The sequence below is a fragment of the Coffea arabica genome, chromosome 2e (genome assembly GCF_036785885.1).
Source record: "Coffea arabica cultivar ET-39 chromosome 2e, Coffea Arabica ET-39 HiFi, whole genome shotgun sequence".
Taxonomy (NCBI): Eukaryota; Viridiplantae; Streptophyta; class Magnoliopsida; order Gentianales; family Rubiaceae; genus Coffea; species Coffea arabica.
In genome coordinates this window covers 61,815,524-61,839,009 of record NC_092313.1, presented here as the reverse complement: position 1 = coordinate 61,839,009, position 23,486 = coordinate 61,815,524, and the positions used below count along the sequence as shown (strand labels likewise).

Below are 23,486 nucleotides of genomic sequence, written 5' to 3'. Positions count from 1 at the left end.
TTTTTTTTAGGATTGAAATGTCTCGACTAGTTTCTTCAGTGAACCATAGATCGAAACTTTAAAAGAGAATAAACGGGTTAAATGAATTGAATGAAATTGATAGTTAGTTCAAAAATTGACTGGATTATCCTGAAAGTGAATAAAACCGATCCAATGGATTGGATGAAATTGAGAATTTATTCAAAAAAATAAAATTGATTAAATGAATAATGAATTGAATGGAATTGATGATTAATTCAAAATTGATTGTATTGTCCTAAAAATGAATAAATTGGTTAAATAGATTGGACAAAATTGACAGTTTATTCAAAAATCGACTTGATCACTGATCAAATGAATAGAATGAAATGGATGATTTATCCAAAATGAAATTGAATGAAAATGAAATTAAAAATGAACAAAATTGTAAGGATCGAATGATCTATAAAAAAAATCGACTCAATCATCTTAGATGTAAAAATTGAATGAATGAAATTGATGATTTATTCAAAATCGACCGAATTGCCCTAAAAATAGGTAAACTGGTCACATGAATTGAATGAAATTTAATTTATTCAAAATTGACCGAATCACCCTAAAAAAGGGTAAATTGGTCAAACGAAATTGATGATTTATTCAAAATTGACTTAGTCCTAAAAGTGAAGAAATAGGAAAAAATGGATTGGATGAATTTGATGAATAAAATGATCCAATGAAATTCATGGTTTATTCCAAAAATTAATTGAATTGTCTACCCATTGGAAATTTTCAAAAATTCATTATGATTCATTTGTTTATGAGCCTTCGAAAATCAAGATTTGGCCTTAACATACTTATCATCTCAACAATGAGGAATTTGTGAATTTCTTCAACTTAATGTCCTTTACGCAAGGGATTTTTACCAATTCTGATAAAATGGCCAAAAAGTGATTATTAAAGGCTCATATTCTAATGCGTAAAAACTGTTCCATTATTTTCAATGTCGTCACACGGAAGGGATCAAATCCTACCTTACATTGTGCACTACCCCTTTGGATAATACAAAAAATATAAATGTGCAAGTCTCATTGGATTATATATCCGAGACTGATAGGGTGTTAATTGTTAGTAATTTTATTGTTAATTTTCCCTTTTATTCTTGCCAAATATTGTTTTAATTATTAATATTTACTTATATTTGGTATTGGGACTTAATTTCAGGAACAAAGCAGAAAATTACCAAAAAGGAGGGACTTTTATGGGAAAATGGAGACTTCTAAGGACCTTAGACTCTTGAATTGGTGGGGACCACAAGCTAGTGAAAGGCATTTAGTCATTTGGGCCTTTCAAAGAAAGCAACGTAGAGAGACTTGGACCAAGAAGTAATTTGAAGGCTTTGTCCACATGTGTGGGGACCACAGGAAATAGCTTTTAGGCTTCTTTCTTTTGGCTTTTTAAGGGAAGACGTACAGAAGCAAAAGGAGATCCCTAATTTGAGTGTAGTTTTTAGTTTAGTTTTAGTTTCCTTTCTTTTTTTCTTTTGACTGGCCTCTGACACACGCCAGGTGTTCGACAATATTCCCCAACGGGAAAAACATCTTTTATTCCTTGCTTTCTAGTAAAAACCGCCATGCCTTTGCAATCCATTACTTCGTGTGGTGATTTAATTATGCGGCGTGGCTAAGCCTTCCTTCTAGTCAAGGGGACAACTGACGATTTGGTTAGACAATTACTGTGAGATCGAATCTGTTTTAATTATTTTCTTCATTTATTGGTATTTGTATGTTCCTTGATTTTAATTGCTGTGGCCTTGTGTATGATTGATTAGTGCGCAATAATTAATTATTCATATAGGCTATTTTTGCTAAATAGGGGTAATTGAATCCGTAATTGTTCGTTATCTCTATCTCAGTAGCAACTGGCGTAATTGGGTTTATGTCAGGGGAATATACGATCTAGCTTAAACAAACCCTCGTAGCGTGTTTGTTAGTTAGGATTGGGCATTTCTAATTATTAATGCAATCTAGAAATTAAATCCTACGGTCGTACCTAGGGTTGTTTTTGGGTTAGAGAAATAGCTAACGGTCGTACCTTAGCTATTGATAAATTAAGGAAAGGTTGGTTGTTTATCGCGTGCATGACAACTATAACCAATCTATTAATAAAAGTTGGAATTATCTACGAATCAATGATCAGTGCATGAACCATTTCTGAAGTGTACCCTTGGCTAGAGCTTCTCTTAATTATTTCTTTGAATTAATTACTTTCTGCATTTAATTTGTTTAATTGGCATTTAATCTCAAAACCCCCTTTACTTTGAACTCTAGAAGAAACGAACTATCCCCAATCCCTGTGGATTCGACCCTACTTACCGCTATATACAAAATCTGTATTTTTCTTGAGTAGGTAATTATTATTGCACAGGCTGACGCCCTGTCAATTTTTGGCGCCGTTGCCTGGGACTGGTGCCAGATTAATTTGTTTCTTTTTGAGTTCACCTTGTTTTCATTTTTAATTTATTTTTCTATTTTTTTTTCATAATTTATGGCTTCTAACACTCCGTATTTTGGTGATGTATTGGATTTTATTTTCGGGCAAGGCGATGAGATTTGTTTTTTTCCTGAGTTTGCATATGCAGAGGCACTAAAATCTATTAGAAAAAGAATGGCTGCTGCAACCTGTAAAATTTGTTATGCCAGGGATCATTCAACCGGTATGTGCCCCGAATATCAGGATAATCTGAGTATCCCACTCAATAATTATGGAGATTTTTCACCCTGGTCTCAAACGTGGTATAACCCTAATCCAAACGGGTATGATCAAGGATGGTGGGATAACTCCAGTTATAATTATGCAACAGGGCCAATAAATTTTCAGCAGCATGAGTCTCAAGAATCATCATCTATGTCAGGTATGTCTCTTGAAGGAATAGTTGAATTAATAGCTACTAATACATATCAATTCCAACAGGAGACACAAATGAGAAATGAGATGATGAAGGATGCAATGAGTAATCTGGAAGATCAAATGTGTCTATTGACATTCAGAATAAATCGATTGGCTTCTCAAATTGAAGAATTGCCCTCGGAAACCATTGTTGATTTTGAAGAAAATGAGAGTGCAGTTTGCTTGACTAGTCATGAGGAGATGCAAGAGTGTCAAAATGAGAGATCTGCAAATGCAGTTGAAAAAGAAGCCAAAAATGAAGAAATGGAACCCCAACCGCAACCCATTCAAGTGAATGAATCCAGTGAACAATCCCCAAATACGGTGACATCTTCTCCACTCCTTAATCAATATTTTCCTGACTCCTATTCTTCAATTCCTGTTACTGAAATTGATTTTATTATACCAGAAAATTTGAAATTTCATGACAGGAATAAGTTAAGAGTGGCAATGGAAAAATATCTTGAACCGAAGAATGCATGTGATGGAGGAGTGAATGGAGAATGCAGATCATTGTTGACTTGTTTAGCGCCATTTACTAGTCCATGGAAGCCCGTAACTCGTGTGCCCAAGAATTACTCAATCCATGAGGGTTACCAGGATCATATTGAAGATGAAGCATTGAAGCGAGGCACAAGATTTTATCCTCCGTGAACAAGCATAGCATGTCTAGCCAAAGACGTTAAAGAAAGGCGCTACTTGGGAGGTAACCCAAGACTATTTGTTTCAGTTTTCATGCATTTTTTAAGTTTTAGTTAAGTGTTAGTGTCAATTAATAGTTTGATGTTTGGTGGCAGGAAATTAGCAGTTAGACGTGCCCACGCCAAGTGGTCACGCCTGAGGGAAAAGAAATTTTCGTTCAGGATCTGCGGACTCTATAGCAGTTAGACGTGCCCACGCCTAAGCCAGAGGTTCCTTGAAGAAAAAAAAATCAAAAATTCGAAATAAAAACATTTTCCGTTTTACACCTTCAGTTTTGGTTCTCACAATTCGAGTTTTGAAATTTGAATGTGCAATAAAAAAAAAAAAAAAATTCCCAAAAAAAAAAAAAAAAATCTTTTCCTTTTCCTTTTTTCTTCTCTTCTTTTCTTTCTTCTTCTTTCCTTTCTTTCTTCCCCGCTGCTTTCCCTTTTCTCCCTTTTCTTTTCTTCTTCACCCGCCGCCGCCAAGAGCTCCACCAATCTCCCCGTAGCTCGTCGCCGAACTGCCATCGCCGTGCGCCGCCCTCACCATGGCACCAGAGCAACACCAGCGCCGCCGTCCAGCCCTGAGCTCCACCGCACGGTCGCTCCCACTACTGCAGCAGATCCAGCTCAGCCGCCTGCCCAAGCTCCACAGCCCAACGCCGCAACAGCTTGCTGCTGCCTCCAACCCCACACGACGCACAGCGCCCGAACTGTCACCACCGCTCCGTCGTCCAACAGCAAGCTCGCGCGCAGCCGGAGCAGCTTTCCCCCTCGCAGCGAGCCACCAGTGCGTGCGAGCAGCGCCGTTCGCAGCCTTCCAGCGCAAGAGCTCCAGCGCGAACCCCAGCCCAGGCCAGCTCTCAAGCAACACCAGCGTGCACTCCGCGCGCGCGACCAGAGCAGCGAGCAGCAGCTGCAGTCGCGGACTGCAGCCCGCGCGTGCAGGCCGAGCGAGTAGTTTTCCCCCTTGCGCGTGCCCTCCAGTCCGCCAGCAGTTTCCTGCAGTGAGCGCGCGACCAGCAGCGCAGGAGCACCTGCGCGCCTGTCATCCCAGCAGTAGACCAGGCCAGGCCCCCACACGCCAGCCGTCACCTCTGCCCTAGCGCCAGCCGTCTCCCACTGCCAGTCAAAGACTCTGGTGATTTCTTTTTCAACTTCCTGTCCCTTAGCTGAGGCCAGATTCTTAATTTTTGTTTAGCAGAGGACAGATTTTTACTTTCTTAGCTGAGGCCAGATTGTCAATTTTTACGCTGATTGTTCCCATGAATTAAGTTGGTTGCTAAGTTGATTGTTTGGGGTTTCTCAGTGAATTGAGTTTGCCGTTTGATTGAATTCTTCTCTGTGCGTACACCAGTGGTACTGGTTGTGGTAGTTTGCCTAACATTCATTCATTCTCTTTGGTTGGCTGCTTGATTGGAAGCTCAGAGTTTGTGACTAAGTTGTTATTGCCTATATTCTGACCTGCGCTTACTGGACTTGCTGAATTCTTGGGGGCATTTGTTGGGATTTTGGGTGGCTATGTGTCCATTTGCTGAAATTCGTTGCTTTGTTTAATCAGTCGCATTGCTCCTAGTTTGCTTGAGTGAAATTGGTTGGACGTCCTTTGCCTGTGGAGTTTAACTGTTACATTGTTTGGAGTGGTTTTCCGGTATTGATTGACTTGTTGGGTTTAAATTGCTCAGGGCTTTAAATTGCTAATTTGGTGAGCCATTTATTATGCACTACCCTTTTGAATTGGGAGATACCTGTGCTTATTGGATTGATTGTTGACTTCATTAGAGGATATGGATTTCTACTGATCTGCATTTACTTGTTCCTCTATATGTTGGAAATTTTGTTTCTATTGATTGGGTTACTTGTTAGCGGCAATAGTGAGATCAAGGTTCTCTTCTAGGTCCAGAACCTCTTGACCTTAGCCTACTCCAACCCAACTCAACCATTCCCCGCCTCACTCATTGCTGTGGCCCCGCCATGGTCCCCGTGATTTCAGGGAAGTACCGTTGCTCTTTTGCTTACTATTATTGTTTATTTATCACATTGAGGGCAATGTGTGAATTAGGTGTGGGGGGGTCAGTTTTGGGTGCTAGTATTTTTATTTTTAGTTTCTAAAGGTTTTTCCTTTATTTTTAGTTTCATATTTATCTCCTTTTTCGTTTATTTTCTTTTTTTTTTTTCCTAGTGGTCAGTCTTCATATGAATACCAAGTTTGATGCTGGATTGTTGTCTCTAATTCTGCTATTGCCAAGTTTATTAATAAAAGGTATCGAGTTGATGTGGTTGAGTTCAGGAACATCTCTTTGGTGAATATCAATAATTGCTTGAACTTTTCCAATTTTTGGTTAACTTTTCTAGGCATAGGGAACGATTGTTGGCATTTTTCATGTGAATTGGTCCAGTTATTAATTTTAGTTCTCCATATTTGAAAATTTGGGCTGACTGCTGTTATTTTTGGTGTTGTTTTTAGTTATTGTGCTATATGGGTATAAATAAGAGGTGACTGTACTCCACTAGTTGTTACTACTGAGTAACCGGGGATTTTCACCTAAAGTGTCGATTCTCGCGTTAAAAGGTAGTAGTTACTATGAGTGCGTGGTTCCGTAGCGATTGGAGCTGAGTAACCGGGCTCCTCCATCTGTCAAATGTTGGAGTTCGCGTCAAAAGGCTCTAATGGCTAGAGACTAAGTCTTTTGCTATTCTTAATTCACAAAAAAAAAGGGAAAAAAGAGAGAAAATAGAAAAGTGTGAAAAAAAAAGAGAGATGAATGTTATGTTAACTGTGTCAAAAGTCAGCTTGTCGATCTATGGGTTAATGTTGAGATTTGAATTAATAGTTGGACCATTTGCTGAAATGTGAGCAACCATTCCTTTTTTTTAGATTAGTTTGTTTTAAATTGGAGGAGTTGGTAGTTTAGATGCTAATCGGGGTGATTTTTCTTGGATCTTGACCTGTGTCGCTTGATATATGATTTTCTTGGTGTCTTGGCAATACGGTGGTTGGAGTAACAGCCATGGACAAATTTTGGTGTTCAATTGTTGTTCTCATGCTTGAGGGCAAGCATGATTTAGGTGTGGGGGGAATTGATAGGGTGTTAATTGTTAGTAATTTTATTGTTAATTTTCCCTTTTATTCTTGCCAAATATTGTTTTAATTATTAATATTTACTTATATTTGGTATTGGGACTTAATTTCAGGAACAAAGCAGAAAATTACCAAAAAAGAGGGACTTTTATGGAAAAATGGAGACTTCTAAGGACCTTGGACGCTTGAATTGGTGGGGACCACAAGCTAGTGAAAGGCATTTAGTCATTTGGGCCTTTCAAAGAAAGCAACGTAGAGAGACTTGGACCAAGAAGTAATTTGGAGGCTTTGTCCACATGTGTGGGGACCACAGGAAATAGCTTTTAGGCTTCTTTCTTTTGGCTTTTTAAGGGAAGACGTACAGAAGCAAAAGGAGATCCCTAGTTTGAGTGTAGTTTTTAGTTTAGTTTTAGTTTCCTTTCTTTTTTTTTCTTTTGACTGGCCTCTGACACACGCCAGGTGTTCGACAATATTCTCCAACGGGAAAAACATCTTTTATTCCTTGCTTTCTAGTAAAAATCGCCATGCCTTTGCAATCCATTACTTCGTGTGGTGATTTAATTATGCGGCGTGGCTAAGCCTTCCTTCTAGTCAAGGGGACAACTGACGATTTGGTTCGACAATTACTGTGAGATCGAATCTGTTTTAATTATTTTCTTCATTTATTGGTATTTGTATGTTCCTTGATTTTAATTGCTGTGGCCTTGTGTATGATTGATTAGTGCGCAATAATTAATTATTCATATAGGCTATTTTTGCTAAATAGGGGTAATTGAATCCGTAATTGTTCGTTATCTCTATCTCAGTAGCAACTGGCGTAATTGGGTTTATGTCAGGGGAATATACGATCTAGCTTAAACAAACCCTCGTAGCGTGTTTGTTAGTTAGGATTGGACCTTTCTAATTATTAATGCAATCTAGAAATTAAATCCTACGGTCGTACCTAGGGTTGTTTTTGGGTTAAAGAAATAGCTAACAGTCGTACCTTAGCTATCGATAAATTAAGGAAAGGTTGGTTGCTTATCGCGTGCATGACAACTATAACCAATCTATTAATAAAAGTTGGAATTATCTACGAATCAATGATCAGTGCATGAACCATTTCTGAAGTGTACCCTTGGCTAGAGCTTCTCTTAATTATTTCTTTGAATTAATTACTTTCTGCATTTAATTTGTTTAATTGGCATTTAATCTCAAAACCCCCTTTACTTTGAACTCTAGAAGAAACGAACTATCCCCAATCCCTGTAGATTCGACCCTGCTCACCGCTATATACAAAATCTGTATTTTTCTTGAGTAGGTAATTATTATTGCACAGGCTGACGCCCTGTCAGAGACACAAGGCGGTTTATGCCTAACGCGGGATTCCCTAAACGGCGTTCCCTTCTAAGGTGGATGCATGATGCCAATTTATCAAAGCGACTAAATATGCAGTACATAAATGAAACATGACCTAAAGGAACCCTTTTTGTACGTCGTAGTGAGCCTAAAATGAAATGTATTCATGCTACAAATACGAAGTATTGAATTAAAACGTGTCACATCAAATAGGGTAGGCTCCTAGAGAGTACCATGCTAGGACTCTTATTTTCTAGGGCTTATAAATGTAATGGAGACAAAAATCAAGAAAAGTTAGTTCAATCAGATAAATACACATAACACATTGTAGCAAAGCAATACACAGAGATAAAACAATAAAAGGAAAAGAGGGATTAGATCCCTCCCCCCGTGAATAGTGTCCCTAATAGGGTAAGACAGACTCTAGTTTAGGTAAATTATCATGGATGCATGAGGTATCGGCTCACTAATGCATCTAGACTCGATAGGTTTTAGGTCCCCGAGCCTTCAGACTTGGAAACCAAAGGTCATCAATTCCAAGGTTCTTTGTCGGTAGCTCGAGCGATTTCCCAGACATTGCTACGTGCACGTCGTGTCACGGCCACATGTCCAAGTGAATCTATAAAAAATTCTCAATTTTCAACTAAAAACTAAAGGCTATCAACCCAAAGCTTAAAATGGAAGATTGAGTGACCCCTCGAATCATGCTACGCACACGTCGTGTCGCGATCACACATCCAAGTGGGTCGCCTAATCCTAACAGGGAAGAGTGGTGTGACAAGCCACTAAAAGAAAAATAAATGCGGGATAAAAAGTAAAGCGTATGCACGTATGCTAGTGCTCGGTTTGGAGGGGAGGGATCGAGAACCAATGCGAGACTCCAGGGTAAAATCCCCCCACCCAAATGCAATGCAAAGCGCGTGATAACATACATAAACTATCCATCCATCAAATCAATCGTACGCAAATAGGTGAAGAAGTGAGTTGATACGCGCGAAATGCAAAAATCCTAAAAAAGGAAAAAATGCAATCCTAAACATCCAAATTTGATAAATAAAAGTGTTAAAAAGGGAAAAGACAACTAAACCAAGTGCTTGGACTCTCTAACATCCCCAGTGGAGTCGCCAAGTTGTCGCGCCCCATTTTTCGCGATGGAAAAATAAATAAGAAGGGTGTTTATAAAAGAATGTGATTTATTAATAATAAATAAAAAAGGACCTAGAATGAGACTTAAAAAGAATGCGACAATTTGGGTCCAAAAATTTAGTCTAAAAGGGTTTTTAAGAAAAAATAGGAGTCGCCACTTGGTATGGAATTTTGGTGTACCAAATCACCCGAAAAATGAAGTAAAATAAAATAAAACCCTTTTTAACAACTCCAGGTCTTTGAAAAACAAGAGAAAATGGGTCCGGGAGTCACGTTTGAAGAAATGGAAGGCAAATGTTCGATTAACTCAAACCTAAGGCACCCTTTCAACCTAGTCTAAGCTAGTTGCGAGATTTAGTCAAAATTTTCCTAATCTAACCCTTAATTTTATCACGTTTGGATGTTTCCTACATGAATGCAAATCTAAATATAAAAACATCGAAAGGGACAAAATGTTCATTCAAGTGTTTAATTGAACCAATCGCATTAATTGCGAAAGCCAAAATACTTCCTTGAAAGGGTCACGAGTATGCAAATGATGAAAAAGAAAAGTAAAGAAAAGAAATTAAATTATGTACATAGACATAAGTGATCAAAGAAAAAGGAAATGCAACATAAAGGGTACGGGAGGCAAAAACTCGTGACATAATTTTCTTATACAGGGATTAATGGGATATTTAAACTAAAAAGTTATAATCACCCATTTCCCATGTTTGAAAAATAATTCTCCTAACATGCACAAGCAAATGAGCTAACTTATTATACAATGTCCTAAATGAAATGCAATTCTAAATGACATGATTAACACATATAGAGGATAGGGAATAATATAATAGGAAATATCATGCAAATGGGAAAAGATCCTAAAAATGAAAATATGCGTGAAAATGTAATGAATATCACACAAAAATGAGTCTAACGCATGAACGATCTAAGGGTCTAGCGTTGGACTAGCCCATTTCTAAAAATCCTTACTAGCGTTGGACTAGCAAGTAAGCGGAGGGGAAAAAGCCACAACTAGCGTTGGACTAGTGTGGTGACGTCATGCATTTTTAATATATAATAAGACAAGTAGGCATAAATTAAAACAAATAAACACATAAGAGCACGTAGCACGTAACACATAAGCATAATATCTAGATGCAAAAATTCTAAGAAAAGCAGGTAAGGCACGTAACACATAAGCCACATAAACACACAACCTACCTATTACATCGTGGAGCACCTAACTACAATCTAAAAGGGGAAATAAAATAAAACAAATTTAATCATCCTATCTATTACATTTTTGAGGTATTTAAATGCCTATCAAATAATTATAAAATTAACTAAACAAACATAAGAAAATTTAAATGAACATTCAAATCAAATAAACAAAGCCTATAAAAATATATAAACACATAGGAGCACGTAGGAGCACGTAGGAGCACGTAATTGACATTGAAATAATAATAGGGGTACCTCCCTTTTGAAGTGGTGACTAAATGGAGTCAAACCGCCCTATTTATACTCAAAATGAACAAAAGAATCATGGCACCAATCTAATTGAAAAACAATAATAATAATGAAAATACTAAATTCACCTTAACATGTCAAACGTAAATAAATTTAAAAACATCTAAAAATTATAAGTTAAACATACTCAAAAGTAACATAATTGGCTATTAAAGAAAAAGAAGCAATCATAATAAAGAGAGTCAAAATTCACTAGGGACTGAATTGCAAAAATTGAAAAAAAATTTTAGGGATAAAATTATATTTTCCAAAGTTCAGGGGTCAAAATTAAATGAAAGATAAAATTCAAGGACCAAAGTGCAATTAATTTAAGGACCTAGGTGAAAGGAATTTAAAATTTTCTGGGCCGAAGTGAAACTACTCCAAAGATAAAGGGCTAAAGTGAAAATTTCGGTTTCTGATTTGGGCAAGGAAAGGCCATCGGGCCATCATTTTATTTCTTTGGGCCGAACACTGCCTAAGCCCAGCCAAAAGTCCAAGCCAAACGAGCAGGCTAGCCCATCTTTTATCACTCAAGGCCAAGAAAAACAATACATGGCCTCTGACCTTCTAACCCAACCGAAACCCAAAAAAATAAAACAAAACCCATTCCCAAAACCCAACCAAAACTAACTCTTGGCCCATCAGAAAAAAACATTAGCCCAATTTCTTTTCTTTTTTCTTCTTTCTTTCTTTCCTTTCTTTTCTTCCTTCCCCAATCGTTTCTTTCTCTGCTTCTTCGGCCAGCTGAAGCGGCCATGGTGGCCGCCGGTGGCGCCACCGCCGCCGGCGACTTCTCCGGTCGCCAAAATTTCTCAAAATGCACTTCCCCACTCCATTTTTCGCGTAGGTTCCATTTCCGGAGTTAATTTTTACAAAAGATGACCCGAAGGTGGTCGAAAAGCAAAAAGTCAGTCCAGTTTTTTTATTTTTTAAAACACTATAATCTTCACCAAAAATCATAAAAATTATGCCAAAACCCTCCTTATAACTTCTACAGTACAACTATAATCTAAGTTTGACAAGAAAACAACATAAAAAGGCTAAATTAAGGCAAAACAGTCCCTAAAATTCCTTTTGGCATTTTTTCAAACAATTAACATGCATTCACAAGAAACATTTCCTTTTCCTTAATCTGGTTCATGCTATTTCCCAATTTTTAAACAATACAACAACAACAATGCAAGGCAGCAAAAACAGGAGAAAATAAGCAACTAAATATGAATTTCATGTGAAAAACAAAACTGGAAAAAAGAAAAAAAAAATACCTCTAGGATATTGCATTCACTTGGTTGAGCTTTGTGGTGAAAAGCTCCAATTATCCAACCAGTTGCTGCCTCTTTTTTGATGTTTGAAGTTGTGTGTTGAGTTTGTGGAAAAAAAAGAGAGGGAGCCGAGAGACTGAATTGAGAGGGGAAAAAATTGGAGTCTTGGTTTTGTTGAGAGCAAAAGAAAAGGCCGAGAGAGTGTCCCCCTTTTTTTTTCTCCTTTTTGTCCGTTTTGAGTCAGCCGAGAGAGGGAGGGAAATTTTTTTTTTTTTGTGGCTTCTCTTCTGTCTCCTCCCGGAGAGAGCCGAGAGAGGGATTGAGGAAGTAAAGGTGGGGAGTTTGTGTGTCAGGTTGGTCAAAAAAAAAAAAATCATGATTTTACCAAATGACAAGAAAGGTGAAAAAAATTGAGTGTAGGAATGGGTTAAGTGTATTTGGTGGAAAAAAATGATTAGGATGATTTGATTTCTTGATTTTCTCTTTTTGTTTTGTTTTGTTTTGTTTTTTTTTAAACAAACTTGCAAAAATAAGAAAAATGCACATTAAAATGTAAGCAAATAAATAAATTACTAAATAGAAAAAATTCAAGAAAACGTTAAAATTTTGGCAAAAATTTGGTGTCTACACACATTAGTCGCTACTAATTTAGGGCAATTAAACAATTATGGATTTAACTGTTCTAACTGGTAATAGTTTCTTAGGTTGAATTAAATATCAGGCGCCTTTAATATCCAAACAACTAATAACCATGAGAAGTTAAACCAGAAAACACATAAATATTAACGAATAAAAGAAATTAATAAAAACAATTAGATCTCATAGATATAATTGAACCAAATCCTTGTTATTCCTCGACTAGAAAAGTAAATTAGCCGTGCATCATTGAGAAGAAACCACACAAATTCATTGAAACCATTCGTGCCAGCTTTTGACAAAGGAGAATAATTAAGAAAGAAAAGCCAAGCGGCTGCTTTGCTCTTGTTTTTTTTTGTGCCAAAACTCACCCCCCTCGTTTTGCTCCTAGCCAAGGTACTAATCAAATGGAATCCGGCTTTTTCTCTTCTCCCTTTCTTACTTGATATCTACTACTACCAATAGAACGTATTTTCTAAATAAAAGAAAGAAACTACAAAATATAACGTCTCATGTTTCCTGATTAATTTCTATAACTAATAAAAATAATTTTCAAATCTTCCACCAAAGGCTTTTTAGTATTTGACTCGAATTAGGAAATCTCCATGCGTAAATCTCGAATCATCTGAACTCGATGCCAATTGCTAGAAAATCACCACTTTTATCACTTTTCGCTCAACTTCCCTATAATTAATACCAAATACCAAATATAAATAGAATCTGACAATTAAAACAATATTTGGCTAGAATAAAGGGAAAATTAATCATAAATTTTACAACAAATTGCAACATATCAATTCTCCCCACACCTAAACTATGTTTGTTCTCAAACATGAGAACAACAAATCATCAACTGAATCCAAATAATGGTTATCACTCAAATCATCTATTGTCAACATACCATCAAATTACATGTCAAGCATTAATGACTAAGTTTCAAGGAATAACTCTTTGATTAGCTTCTAAAACCAAGAACTCCTTTAATTCCTGACTAACTAATCTAAGAAGATAGAATATTCGACTAGCATTTATCAGCAAACAGTTCAACTATTAACCAAAATTTCAACATTAAAGCTCATGAATCAGCAGGCTAACATAATCATTCATACATTTGCATACTTTACACTTTTTCACAACTTTTTCTTCTTTTTTTTCTTTTCTTATTTTTTTTTAGAGAAGTACACGACCCAATCCTTAACCATTCAGATTTTTTGACGTGAACTCTAATATCTACCAATTGAGAAAGGTCGGTTACTCAACTCTTATCGCTAAAAGACCACATACTCATAGTTATCGTCACTTTTTAACACGAAAGTCGACACTTTTGGTAAAAACCCCCGATTACTTGGCAGCGATAACCAGCGGAATATAGCCAACACTAATCACAAATAGGCAACAAAATAGAATAAAAATTAAAAATCACATAAGCCGCTTCATTTCCCAAACGTGGAGAACTAAGCTTAACAATTGAACCAATTCACATGAAAGATGCTAGACAAATATTCACAATGCTTGAAAAATTTAACCAAAAATTGCAAAAGTCTCAAGATCTCAAATATTCACCAAAAAGCCATTCTCAGACTTAACCATATCACACTTGATACATTCACAGAAATAAAACTTGGCATAAAAATATCCATAACCATTATCCATCTCAAATATCCATAAAAATGCTCAAAATGACAAAAAAGAATGTAAACACTTGAAAATGAACAGTAGCAACAGTACTACAACTTCTCTCACCCACACCTAATGCTGACATTGTCCCAATGGCAGAAATATAGAAAAGAAAAGAGGGGAGACAACAAAATTTTCCTGAAAAAAGTAGAGAAATATTTCGAGCAGTTATAGAATAGGCAGAAATGGTGGTGTAAAGCCCATATGGTGGAAGTACGCCGCAAAATTCTGGGACATCTGAAATATATTAAGTGCAAGATTGGAAACCCACTCATCCAGATAGTGAACTTGTGTACAGAAGTGTCGCCACTTAGCATCCCAAAATGATGGTGGAGGAGGTGCACAGGTAGATGGTCCAGGCTCATCATCAGCTACTCCAGAAATAGATGAGATATCAGCATGCGCGGAAGAACGGTGAACGGGTACATGAGTAGGTTTCAGAGTAAATTGCAATATGTTATCAACCTGCTCCACGATATTTATTTTTCTAGGTAAACCACATCTAAAGGATCCATTTGACAAGTTACATGTAAATCATGGTCAGAAAGATTAAGAATACCTAAGTGAACTGCCAAATGGGTAATATACGAGTCAAGGATCAAAGGTTTGTTCATCTTAGTTAAAACTGTTTTAAACTAAGACACCAACCAACACCCCAGTTTAACTTTGATATTGTGTTGCATACACCAAATGAAGAAGAACTCAAGTTTAGAAAAAGTTTCCGAACTATCATTCCAATCCAAATAACTATAAGCCAAAAAATGCTGAACATAATGGGAGTTTAGGTCCTTGAGATAAGAACTTTTGGACTGGCTAGGATCATAATGATCACCTTTCAACAGACACATCCTTCCATGTTTTAGTGTGACAGGCGAAGAGGGCTCTACATAGTCACAAGCACTCTTAGCATATTCCCTCGAATTGGCATATTTGTTATCAATGAATCCAAAAGTCAAGTTAAATTGGGTAATTAAAAAGATAAAATGCTAACCCATAAGTTTAAACCGAATCACAGTTGGAGTGGTGATAGGATATCCCGTGAGTAGATCAAACTCAAAAGTGGCATAAAACTCCCTAACTAACTCAACAAAAGCAGGACATTGAATTGCAGTATAAGAGCACCACCCTATGGTTGTAAACATCCTCTCAACATCATCTCTGACACCCAAAGTAACCATGGTAAGAGGGTCAAGATATTTGCAAGGAATGATCCACCGCTTACAACAAGTAGAATATCTTTGTTTGTCAGTTATTTTAGTGAAATTCAAATGACCCCGAAAGTGAGAGGGTGAGGGCATATGGACACCCTTGGCCCTACCCAAACATGTCCGTTTATTCGAAAAAGAAAGGTGGTGAGAAGGGTCAGTCATGGGTATTGTGGGTTGTGGCATGGGAGTGATTTTTGTCTTAGGGGTTTTAGATTTAATGGTGCTCTTTTACTTAACCATATATGCAATAAAAAGCAACAACCACAAATAATTATAAAGAATGAGTGCACATGCTACTAAAGCATTCTAAATCACTAGATATAGCCAATCAAACCCAAATTGGACCAGGAGAGAATGCAGACACTTCACTCTCGGGCACAACAAAAATTAAAATTTCCGTAATAATATTTAATAGCAATACCACAACTAAACGTGTAAGACTCAATGTCACAGCCAAACTTCCAAATGATCTAATAAGCAAGGCCGGCTAGAAGAGTCAAGAAAATGACGAAATGGTCGAATACAATCACTAAGCACCAACAATGCAAATAAATTTCAATGCCAGAGTGAACAACCAAAGCAAATAAAAAATTAAACCAATCCAGCAAAAAGAATGTCAAATAAGCCTTGGATGAGCAATCCAATAATATGGAGGTGAAAGAGGAACAAATATATCTAGAGATGGAAAAAAGTGGGGGGCGATGACGGATGAAGGTAGAAGATGGACGGTCGTTGACGGCAGGGGCAACAACGGCGATGCAACACGAAGATCCGTGGCTTGACGGCAACGGGAGAAAGATGACAATGAATGGAGATCAGCGACGGATGACGATGATGGTGATAGTGGGCGATGAATGACAAGCGGTGCGATGGACAGCGATAAGCGATGCACGATCTTCTCCACTGAAACATCTTTATAATATGATTTAAAATGATGACCATTGGCCACAAATTTTTTATCTGTCTGCATACTTTGAATTTTCACTGCATCATAGTAAAAGACATTAATCACAACAAACGGACCAATCCAACGAGAGCGCAACTTATTTGGAAAGAGTTTTAGATACGATTGATAGAGAAGAACTCTTTGCCTAACGACAAATGATTTTCTTGCAATTTGTTGGTCATGAAAAATTTTAGTATTCTCTTTATATAGTGTTGCATTCTCGTAGGTGTTTTTCCTCAACTCTTTCATCATTCTCTTTATATAGTGTTGTAATTGGAGTTTTTTGTGCACTCCAGCATCGTTAAGATTCATATTACACTTTTTATCGCCCAATACATTTTGTGATTGAATTCAACTGGCAGATGACATGGCTTTTCAAATACCAATTTATAGGGAGACATCCTTATAGAAGTCTTGTAAGCAGTCCTATAAGCTCATAATGCATTCTTTAGTCGCGAACTCCAATCTTTCCTATCAGGATGAGTCACTTTGTCCAAAATTAATTTATAGTGCTCGAGTTCAACTGGCAGATAACATGGATTTTCAAATACCAATTTATAGGGAGGCATCCCTATAGAAATCTTATAAGTGGTTCTATAAGCTCATAATGCATCTTCAAATCATGAACTCCAATCTTTTCTATCAGGACAAATCACTTTCCCCAAAATTGATTTAATTTCTCAGTTCGAAACCTCCGCGTGATCATTCGTTTGGGGGTGATATAAAGTAGACACTTTATGAGTCACATTATATTTTCAAAAAAGTACCGCCATCATTTTATTACAAAAATATTTTCTTCTATCGCTGACCATAGGTCATGGTACCCCAAAATGAACAAAAAAATATGATCAAATGAAATCTGCAATCACTCTAGAATAATTAGATCAGGTGACTTTTACTTCCATCCATTTCAACACATAATCTACAACCAACAGGATATAAAGGAAGCCAAAAGACGAAGGGAAGAGACCCATAAAATCAAACCCACATATCAAAAATTTCACAAAAAATTATAGAGGTTTGTGACATTTGATTTTTACGATAAATATTTTCAACCCTTTGGCATACATTACATGACTTACAGAACAAGCATGCATCTTTAAAGATGGTGGACTAATAAAAATTACTTTCCAATATTTTACGAATTGTCTTTTGCAATCCAAAATGGCCTCCACATGTATAAGAGTGACAAAATATTAAAATAGAATTAACTTCATTCTCACTTACGTATCTACGCAGTATTTAATCCGCACATTGCTTTCATAAATAAGGGTCATTCCATAAGTAATCTTTAGTATCACTTTTGATTTTATCTCGCTTTGCCTTTGACCAACCTGCAAACAGCACATATGATCTCGAACGGGAGATTCCAGTTTGGAGGTTGTATGAGGGTGGAAAAGTCAACAACTGTGAGGACCCATAATTTTATTATTTCAAAATATTGTTAAATTGGTCATTTTAAAAATATTTCGTACTCGAGTTACCCAAAAAAAAAATAAAAAAAAAATAAAAAATAAAATATACTAAAGTACATGAATTTCTCGAAAACAAATTTTTCCGATTTGTTCTTTACGCGCATATTATTTTAATGCCCAAATTTATTCAAGATGAATTGCTTATCATGATTTTTATTGTTATATATATACTTGGATTATCATATTTTAGAGTTTTAGAATCGAATAAGTTGAATTTCCAAGTTCAAACGAGAAAACCCTTAAGTTTGACCTTTATACGCGCGCGTGCCGCAAATGCCCCGACAGGCACATTAATTTGATTAATTGGAGATTTTAAGAACATGATATTAGACTACTAGTAATGTACTATTAATGTACTAGGGAAATTACCTCAGAGGTTTAGTGCACAAAAGTTGCAAACGAGCGCGAAAATTGGACACGCAAAGACCCTAAACGGACCTAGCATGAGTTGACACTTAGACTTAACCATTAAGTCACCAATTCTCTCCACTTTCATTACAATACCTGATTTCACTCTCTCTCCTCTCGTCACTCTCTAGTTGGCCGAAGATGGGAAGAAAAAAATCTAGCCAAAATCCTCACAAACTTGCTTCAATCCACTTCCGAATTTCATCATCCATTAGAGAGGGCTTTGATCCTAGCTTGGAAGAGGGGGCTGTTCATCGGTTTTCTTGGAGGAATTTCGGTCAAGATTTCTGCCCTAAAGCTGTCCAACTAAGTTCTTGAGGTAACTCACTCAGCCACACTTCAATCTTGCAAAATTATAGCTCAAATGGAGCAAAGGTAGCATGGGTTTGCAACCTATGTTAGAATTTGGGTTGATTGGTTGAGTAATTATGTTCTTGCAATTCCATGACATGCTCGAGGGTTTGAGGATGTTTATTGGTGACTGATGTGATGAATTAGCATGTTGTGGTTGCTGATATTGTGCTATGTTACATGTATATAGAATGATTGATGGAATGAAGTTGGAAGAAAGTTAGAAATTTGGAAAAGGTACTGTCTGAAATTTCTGACTTGCTGCCGACTTTCTTGTTTGCTGCTGCCCTGTAATTTCGAAAATTTTCTGGTGCTAATTGAGCTTCCAAATTGGTGTAGATATGTTGTGCTATGTGTATTGTGGTTGTCTACCAAAAATCAACCCAAATGGTTGGTTAAATTTTGAGTTACAAGTAAAGAAGCAAAACTGGAACAAGCTCCAGAATTTTCTGACCAGCAACATTTGTGTAGCTATAACGTTTTGTTCGTTGATCGAAATTGAGTACCATTTGTGGCATTTGAAAGTAGACTCTTAGAGCTTTAAAATGGTACCAAGCTCATTTTCTAGTTCGTCCCGAACGATTCGTGGCGAGTTTTGAAAGTTGGCTGCCTGTTTATTACTGTTCATCCGAGACTGTCCAGAAAATCCATTTTGTTGCTTGATTTTGAACTGCTTATGTCTGGATTTTGGAAATGATTTCTTCTGCATAAATATATCCTTGTGAACCTAGTTTCTAACACCACCAACCGTTTTCAATTTCACTGAGAATCGAGTGAGATACGGCCTAATTAGCGAAGTGCATTAAATCTGGAAAATAGGCCAACAGTCCAGGAATTTTAGCGAACTTCAACTTTTTATTTCTTGAGCTAGGAACATCGGAATCGAGTTCCATTTTTTTCATTTGAAACCTGGATTGGAGCTTTACATGCATATCAAATTTCAAAGGCTGGTTTTGATTCTATGATTTTTAGCGAAATTCCAAAATTATTGGAAAAACTTGGACTGTTTTGACCTATCTTCAATGAATAGTAAACTTTCTTGGAGAAATTGACTTGTTTCTGATTTGATTCTTGGAAAGTGACCTTCGACAAAGTTGTTATGCTTCGAATGAAGTTTTTGACGGTGTAAAATTTTCTATTTTAGACTTTCCGAACTTCCGGACTGATTTTTCCACGAATGACTCGAAAAGTGAAAATTTTCAATTTGGACCTAAATGTTCTTTTAAGGGCCTAGGTTACATTTTTACAACTCTTAGAGCATTTCAAACCTATTTTCATGAGTTCACCTATCACTTGAGACCTCATTTGAAAGTCGGTTCCTTATGAACTGAAATACTTTGGAAACTTGAATTGTGGAGTCAAAATTGACTATTTCTTTTCTTTACACGAATACTATATGGCCTGAAATTTGAGATACAATGCATTATTGCATACTTTCAGGATCTCAAGAGGACTTCGAGGGAACTCCCGGCGAAGCGTCTTAGAGCTAATTTCTCAAACTTTGACTTTTGATACTTGGTGAGTATCAAGTGCATGTGAAGTGTTTAAATGAAATGATTCTTATACTTGCTAGTTAATGAGGCTAGGGCGTACTTTATCGCCCTTGTCCTCTCTTTCATGAAATTGCTTGCTTGATAAGTGATATGTGTTACATGTGAATGCAAATGAAAGTGTTTTTCATGAGCATTGAGCGGCAGAATGTATCATGCCCTTTTAGGGTAGGAGGTACTGCTCATCCCGTCTCAATGGTATGACCAAATCTTATCGATTGGAGCTTCGTCTCATCGACCTAAAAGTGAATGGGGGGGGACGCCCCAACCCATTGGCTAGCCTTGTAACTCGAGCCAGTAAGGGCTTGGTCGAGAAACTTGGTGAACCTTGGGAAGTGTTATTGCTTGATCCAAATAAGGGGTCTTGCTAGGTATACTTGTTAAGTGATACCACCTACATGCTTGTTTGGTTACGGATCCAAGAGGGTGTCATGGTGGCTGGAGGTAGTAAGTGGAGTTCTACATGGATAACTGTGAAAGTTGACGGAGGGTCAACTACCTGAGCTTGGATCGCGCGTGGATTAGCTCCTGAGAGCTCCCGTATCTTTTTATTGTGATTAAATTCCCTAGTTGCTTAACGTTTCGCAGTTACTTGTTACTCGAGTTATTGCTTTATATTGTGTCTTTGCTAGCATGCTTGCATGTTTTTCCCTTGGCCTCACTGAGCGTTAGCTCACCCCAATTTGTTTTCCTTAACATGTTTGGAAGTGGAAGTTCTGAGGCTTAATTAGTGACCCCCAAAAATAATTTTTCCCCACAGGGCTCGAGGCCAAAGAAAGCGCTTGTATTGAGTTATTAGTGCCTGAAGAGATATCTCATATATAATTTGAATTCGATTCACTTGATAAGTATTTGATGTAATTATTTGAGAACTGAGAACTTTTGTCTTATTCGGGGAATGATACCCTTACTTGAGATTTGTAATGTATCTTATCTCGTTCTAAGTTTGAAATATGTTATTTCGTTTATTCTTGAGGTTGTACCCTATGTTATTGGATGTGAGTGATGTATTTTAATTGAGGACTGTAGTGAGTCCTGGCGAGAGTTGGGTAGGCGATCCGCCGAACCCTTTGGTTCGCCTTAGGGGGAGGTGGGGCTGTCACAACAACTCCTTCAAACAATCGAACGTCTTCTTACATTCCTTCTCAAAATCAAATGTTACGTCTTTTTACAGGAGTCTAAACAGTGACGCGCCAATTTTGGAGAATTTCTTGATGAATTTGCGATAAAAACTTGTATGTCCCAAAAAGGAGAGAGCTTTTTATACACTAGTAGGGTATGGTAGAAAAAATTTAAGGTATATTTTTGCCTTGTCAACTTCTATGCCCTTAGATGAAACGACATGATTTAGAACTATTCTGTACTTAACTATAAAATGACACTTTTTTTTAATTAAGCACGAGATTAGTTTCAATGCATTTTTCAAGAATTAGAGTCAAATTCTCATGAAATTTATCGAAACTATTACCATAGATACTAAAATCATCTATAAAGATCTCTACTATATAACTCCGGAAAGTTGCAGGAGCATTACACAACCTAAAGGACATTATTCTATACGCGAGAATACCTAATGGGTACGTGAAGGTGGTTTTCTCCTGGTCCTCTGGCACTATTACAATCTGAAAATATCCTGAAAAATCATCAAAAAACAGTAATAAGCACGACAAGCTAATCGTTGAACCATTTGATAGATGAAAGGGAGAGGGTGATGGTCCTTTTTAGTGACTGCATTTAGCTCCTGATGATCGATGCACTGGTGCCATCCCGTTGGTTTGTGAACAGAAATAATCTCTCTATCATTATTAACTTCTACCGTGATTCTGATTTTTTTTTAAAACTATTTGTACTGGACTCACCTATGGGCTATCGGAAATTGCATAAATCATTTCCACATCCAGAACTTGAGTATTTTCCTCTTTATCACTTCTACTATTAGGGGATTTAGCATTCTCTGCACTTGTCTTACAGATTTTGCACCTTATTCAAGCCACATTCTATGCATGCACAAAGAGAGACTTATACCTTTAATGTCAGCTATTGTCCATCCTATCGCTTTTTTATGGTTCCTAAATATTCGGATCAACTTGTCCTCTTGACTAGGGTCCAATTTGATAGAGATGATGATTGGGAACGTGTTTTTATTGCCCAATAATGCATACTTCAAATGACTCGGTAGGGGATTCAACTCCACTTTAAGTGCCTGCACTACTAAATGAAACAACTTAGTAGGTGCAAGTTCACACCTTATTATAGTAGGTGCGATTGACTGTAGTGCTCCAACCATGCATTTCAACTCCTCGCTCAATTCCACATCATAGGTTGTTCTTAACTCAAAATGTTTAGTGAGAACAACTTCTAGTTCATCCTTGCTGTCAATCTAAAATTTTTTTTGTACCACAAGATCAATCATACTCATTGCAAAAATAGTATGAGAGTTTGATGGGTATTTCATAACTTCAAATATATTGAAATGGACCACCTCCCTATCAAATTTCATTGTGAGTGTACCCTGTTTAACATTTATTTTTGTTCCGGTTGTGTTCAAAAAGGGTCTCTCTAGTATCACATGTGATGGATTTAGTGAACGCTCATTATTCATGTCAAACACATAAAAGTCAGTTGGAAACAATAATTCATTAATTTAGACCAAAACATCTTCAATTAACCCATCGAGGTATGCATTAGTCCGATTGGCTAGCTTAATTATAATGCCTGTTTTTTTTTTATTTAAATTTTTATTTTTTATTCATAATAAGATAAACTACAAAGAGCTAAATTTTTTGAAATACAAAATAGTCATTTCCCTCCTAACTTTAGCACATCTTCTTTCTCCTGATAGAAGGCACTCCCAATCTGTTAAGCCGCATCTCCTCCCGAGCTAGTGACGGAACATCTTGCATGCTTTGATAAATGTAAATATTGGCATGGGGATGCAACACACCCACATTTGCCAATATGTCTACCACTGCGTTTGTCTCTCTGACACAATGTGAAGACCTATCGACCCCCACTACCATTTGCCATATCCGCTCCACCTCCCTTTGAATCAGCCACTGACAAATGCATCGTCGTTGAAGAATGGCCACTAAGATTGCAAAGTCGACCTGGACAAAGGTTGAAACAATCCCCCTTTCACCACATAACCGTAATCCTATCAATAGTGCCAGAACTTCCGCTTTTAAACTAGATTGCTCACCAAGGAAAGCTGAAAAAGAAACTATTAGCTGACCGTTAGAGTCCCTTAGCACTCCTCCCCTTCCGCTCTTTCCTGGATTTTCTTTGAAGCATCCATCAGTGTTAAGCGTCAACTGCCCAGCCTA

General features: G+C 37.1%; 1 long non-coding RNA gene across 1 annotated transcript; it reads left to right on the top strand.

The window, feature by feature from the left end:
• The first annotated feature begins 18,486 nt into the window (after positions 1–18,486).
• Positions 18,487–20,158, top strand: LOC140037325 (uncharacterized). Its single transcript, XR_011841250.1, has 3 exons — positions 18,487–18,581; positions 18,804–18,850; positions 20,054–20,158. It is a non-coding gene; the product is annotated as an uncharacterized lncRNA (long non-coding RNA).
• The last annotated feature ends 3,328 nt before the right edge of the window (positions 20,159–23,486 follow it).